We start from the raw sequence: 5,500 nt of genomic DNA, 5'->3' as shown, positions 1-5,500 counted from the left end.
TCACGACGCCGCAGCTCCCCAACCTTAAACTACTGAGGCGCTCTCTGCTTCCGGGAGCCTTTGTTCCTGTGGTGCTGGGATGGATGTAGAATGAAGCAGGGGCCCCGTGCAGTTGTCCCGATTGTTTTGTTGCTGGAAAACACTGTGCCAAGCCCTGAGCTCCACCTAGAGCTTCGAGCAACTGGTGTCAGGGGCTCCCCCCTCCCCCCGACGCAGACACTACTCTAGTAGAGCATCTTCCTCACCTCCATCAAAGGCGTGCGTGGACTGCTGCACGTGCCTAGACAACAGCTTTCCCACAGCCACTGATCCTAGGAGAAGTCGGGGCGAGGCTGCCTGCACAGCACCAGGCCAGCGCCATCTTATTTTTGAGGTCCAAGCCCTTTCCTGGGAAAGTGGCCTCTGCTTCCCTCCTTCAGCTGACTCCAGGGCTCTGCTGGTAAACTGGGGCCACCCAGCGACCAGGCCTTCCTAGCCTTCCCTGGCTCGCTTCTCTACAAACACTGGATGTGCCAGGCCAGGCTGCCCCTGGCCTAGCGAGTGGACGCAGGGAACAGAAGCGAGGCCAGCTGCACACGTGAAAGCAGTGGGGTGCCGCGCCCCTATCCCCAGTCTCCATGGGAGGATGGTGGTGATTTCTAGAACTTGCGGGGGGGGGGTACAAACCAAATTTCTTTTTTAATATATATGTGCACACTTGTGAAAAAATATCTACTTCGGGGGGAGGGGTCTATTTATGTTTCGTTGGAAGTCCTCTTCTGTCAGGAATCCTGCTGCTGCTTTGTGTACTTGGTCAGATTCCTGACACAGTTAGTCTCCCCGTTGTAATGGTGCTTTTCCTGGGATGGCCTAAACCCTTGACTTTGGTAAAGATTTGGTTGGTTTTTGTTTGTTTCCTCCCCCCTTCCCTTTTGATTTAATGTGCTGAGAAGCAAACGGGGAGACTTTGAATGATAACAAAGTCCATTGTAGGAGTGTTCGGAGTTGTGTGTTAAATAGCTGTTCGTGTGGAACACGAGGACAGGGTTGTAATAAAATGGAGTGGAACAGTAGCGAGTCCTGGCTTTTTTTGCCCTCCCTGCTGCAGCACCAAGCCGGCTGCCCACTTCAATGCCCACAGCAGCTCCTCGATCCTGGTGATTCATGGCTCACTTTGCCATGAAGTCTTCCCGCAACACACAGCAGTCCTCTGCCCCACAGGGCTTTCATTGCCAGCACTGACTTGAGTCTTGCCTTGCTGTTTCGTCTCCTGTTGATTTCCCTTGGCTACTCAGGAACGCAGGGCTCCATCTGGGATTTGAACCTTAGAGACCTCAGATGATAGAATCAGATGAGTAAATGAAAGGAGCAAAGGAGGCATTTAGCTGTGCACACGTGACCAGTCTCCGTACAGCTACTATCTGGGTATCTCCTTCCTGGAACACGAAATTGACTTTGTAAGCATCTCTTGCATGCTGGCTATCCCTCCCTCTTCAGTCTCTCTTACCTGGCCACGTTTGTGTTACATCAGCCTTCCTTCTGTGTTGCCTGCCCAGGATTTAACACCCAGCCAGCCACACCTTGAGCGTGGAAGGCTTCCCCAGAACCTCTCTTTGTGCTCACAGGAACTGAGAGCCCAGTGTACTGCCCAGGGTTCCTCCACCCCTGCCCCAGCCCTCTGACATACAGAAACATGGCCCAGCACTCCCAGGCCTGAAGCCATCCAGATCATCTCTCCCACAGTCGCAGAAGCCCAAGGCTCAGATCCTGCCTTTTGGTCTGCACTTTGTAGAGCACATTCTGGATCTAAAGAGCTTGCCTGGAATTCAGTCCCTTTCCCCACCCTCCATCCTGACCTGTGTGGCACTGACCTGTCCAACTCCCTTTTATTTTCTTTTCACTGTAGTACTGGGATTTTGATTGCTTATCTTTCAAAGGATAGGGTCTTGATTTTTGCCAGGAGCTGGCCTTAAATAAATCCAAATCCTTCTGATTCCACCCCCCCACAGAGCTGGGATTACAAATTGATGCCATTGTGCCCAGTTTGCTCTTTGAGATGGAGGTCTTTTTGCCTGTGCTATCCTTGAACCCCAACACTATCTACCTCCCAAGTAGCTGGGGTTACAGGTGTGAGCCACGGACTCCCTCAAATCCACACCAGTGTTTTGGATCCAATGTGAGGGCTGCTAAGATCACCTGTCACTAAGCCAGAGGCAGCTACTCTGCCCTCCTGCTTACTGCCCATCTCTGTTTAAAATGAGTGTTCACCTCCTGTGACCTGCCCTTTCATGATCCTCTTTCTTCCTCAAGTCTTCCACCAGACACACCCTGCAGGACCTATGCAGACTCAGTCCTGTGTGGCTCACCTCAAGGCATGCCCAGCCCTCATCACTCATGTCTTGTATCCATGCTCAAGCACATTCTCACCTGTAATTACTGCTGTTTGCAGAAGATTCCACACCAGCCTCTACTTTGAAACTCCGTATCTGTGCATGTGGCCAAGTTCAGTGCCCCAAGGGAGCCTCACTCTCAAAACGCCCAACTCTCACTCATCGCCAAAGCCACACCCATCTCCACACTGAAGTACAGCTGCTCAGACACACCTGGAGGATGTCCAGCTACCCCCCCCACTCGTCCCTTCGCCCTGCCCATGGCTTTATTCTAGGCCTTCTTTAAATCAACATCCAATCCCAAACAACAGTGCCTGTAGGCAACACCATGGGATCACCCCTGTAGCCTGACCCAGGCCCTGCTCTCTCCCCAGTCCCAAGCTCCACCCTGTGTACCAAAAAGAACCCAGCAGTAGGAAAGTCTTGTCTTTAGCCCAGAACAGAGAGATGTGATGGTTCATTGTCTATAATACCAGCTATTTGGAAGGCAAAGGCAGGGGGATCCCAAGTTTGAAGCCAACCTGGGTCAAACAAAATACACTACAAAAGGAGTAAAAGCACTTGCCTAGCAACAGGTTATCTATGCATTTAGTTTATATTTCTTTTCCTTCTGCTATGCCAATGATTTGTAGATTTAGGATTTTTTTTAAATTTTTAAAATTATAAAGGTAGTATACAAAGGGGTCATGGTTACATAAGTTAATGAAGAGTACTTGTCTTTTTGGACAATGCACCCCTTTCCTTAATGTCTCCTGGTTTCTCCCTCCTATCCCCACCCACAAGTTGTATAGTTCATTTTCAATATAGTGGGTTTTTCTCAATGGTATCTCAGAGATCTCACAAATTCCACTCATTTTCTAGTATTTTTTCAATATCTTTGATTGTATCTTTAATTTCTGTTAACTTTCTCAATTTGTTCTAGTCTAGTAGCTAGGCTTTCAGATCCAAGAACAGTAGATAGAAATAATAAACTGAGAAAGTTAAATACAGCTTATTTTCTCTCATAAGTAAAATTTAGTAAAAATAAATGACAAGGGGCCAGGAGTGTGGCCTAGTGGAGAGTGCTTGCCTAGCATGCACAAAGCCCTGGGTTCGATTCCTTGGTACCACACACACAGAAAAGGCTGTAAGTGGTGCTGTAGCTCAAGTGGTAGAGCACTACTCTTGAGAAAGCCCAAGGACAATGCCCAGGCCCTGAGTTCAAGCCCCAGGACTAGGAAAAAAGAGAGAAAGAGAGAGGAAAGAAAGAAAGGAAAGCCAGAGAGAGAGAGAGAGAGAAAAAAAAAAAACAGGCACCAGTGTAATCTAATTACCCAAGAAGTTGAGACCTGGAGGATCAAAGTTTAAAAATAGTAGAAAAGTTTTCAAGATTCCATCATTAATTAACTAGAAAAATGCAAAGCTGGCCTGGCATGGTGGCTCATGCCTGTAATCCTGGCTATTTGGGAGGCTGAGATCTGAGAATCACAGTTCAAAGACAGCTTGGGCACTAAAATCCGTGAGACTCTTATCTCCAATTAATCACCAGAAAACCAGAAGTGGCGCTGTGGCTTGAGGGGTAGGGTGGTGGCCTTGAGCTGGAGAGCTCAGGAACAACAACAAAAAAAAAGAAAAATGCTGAGCAGGAAGCATGGCTCATGTGGTAGATCACCATCTGTGAAAAAAGCTAAGGAAGAGTGGAAGGCCCTGAGTTCAAGCCCTAGTACCAGCCATATATATACACACATATATATGCATATACACACATGTATATATGTGTGTGTATATATATATATATATAAATAAAACGAAGATGTAAAACAGGTTCATTTGGGGCAGGTATAAGTCTTCCCAACCCCCATTGTGTAACAAACACCACCACCACATGGTTATAGTAGTTCAAATAGGCTCAGAAGTATTGGTTTCTTAAAAAGTCTTCAAGAAGTAGTGAGTGTTATGTATTACCTTTGCTTTTAATCAGTTAAGTGTAGGCTTATGAAAGTTCCTTTTGAACCAACTGACCAGCCAAATTTTTGTGAATTCCCTAGGATGCCCTCGCCAGCTAGAACAGGCCACCTCTCTCTGGGGTGTCCCTCTGAGGGGAGGATCTGGGAGGGAGGGACAGAAGACTGACAAGCTCGGTAGATGTGCCTTCCACAGTTTTTCCCTTGGCGGTGTTCCTCTTGCTGGCCTCTAGTTTGATTACACTGATGCCTGGTTTTGTCATTCCTTCATTATTTTTGCCAGTCCTGGGGTTTGAACTCAGGGCCTGGACACTGTCCTTGGGCTTTCTCAAGGCTAGCCCTTTACCACTTGACTCAGGAGTGAACTGAGCATGGCAGAAGGCAAGGAGGGGGCAAAGGGAGCAAATTCTAGGTGTCCAGTGATAGTGCAGGCTCTGCAGATGGCCCAGAACAGACCAGTGGCCCTCCAAACTGCCTCAGACTCAAACCAAGAGCCGTCACTCCCCAGAAGGGCCACATGGGCCTGTCTGGAGGCTGGAAGAGCCTGCCTGCACTCCCGGTCCCTCTGCTCTCCCTCCTGGGAAGTCTGCCTGGCTGGTGAAGACCCCTGCCTCTCCATCCCCGGGGCCCCAGGAGCCACTCCTGGCCAGGGTTAGCCTGAAGTCAGCCGGAGTCCCTGGCCCTGAGCCTGGTGGGTCATCGCACGGCTCAGAATGTCCTTCCCCTTCTCAGCATTGGCCTTTTGGCTCAGCCCACTGAGAAAATCAAGTCCTGCGGATCCCATTTCAGCCTGAGAGCTGGCAGAGATGAAACCAGCCACCTGCTCTTTATTGCCTCTGAAAGGATATTGGGGTGGGGAGTGTTTTCAGCCCTGGAGGGCCCCCTTCTGAGTGACTGGAAGCCACATGGTCAGTGGTGGGGGTGAGAGTTTCTGAGCCTGCTCTCTCCATTTCTCCACCTCCTGCTGCAGGGCCAGCATGGCTGGAAACTGAGCTGGATCCAGTCCACAGCCCCTTCACAGGCACAGCGCACCCGGCCTGCCCCAGGTGAGTGCACCAGGTCACTCTCCCGCTGGTCTGGATTGGCACAGAAGCAGTGCCTGGACTGCTGACCCTCCCCGTGCCCGCCCCCCCCCACACCCAGCACAGAAAAGTTGAAATCCAATGCAAGAATCAAGACTTTTGCAGG

The sequence above is a fragment of the Megascapheus bottae genome, chromosome 14 (genome assembly GCF_031878675.1).
Source record: "Megascapheus bottae isolate mThoBot1 chromosome 14, mThoBot2.hap1, whole genome shotgun sequence".
In the NCBI taxonomy this organism is placed as follows: Eukaryota; Metazoa; Chordata; class Mammalia; order Rodentia; family Geomyidae; genus Megascapheus; species Megascapheus bottae.
Note: the sequence above shows the minus strand (reverse complement) of the source record.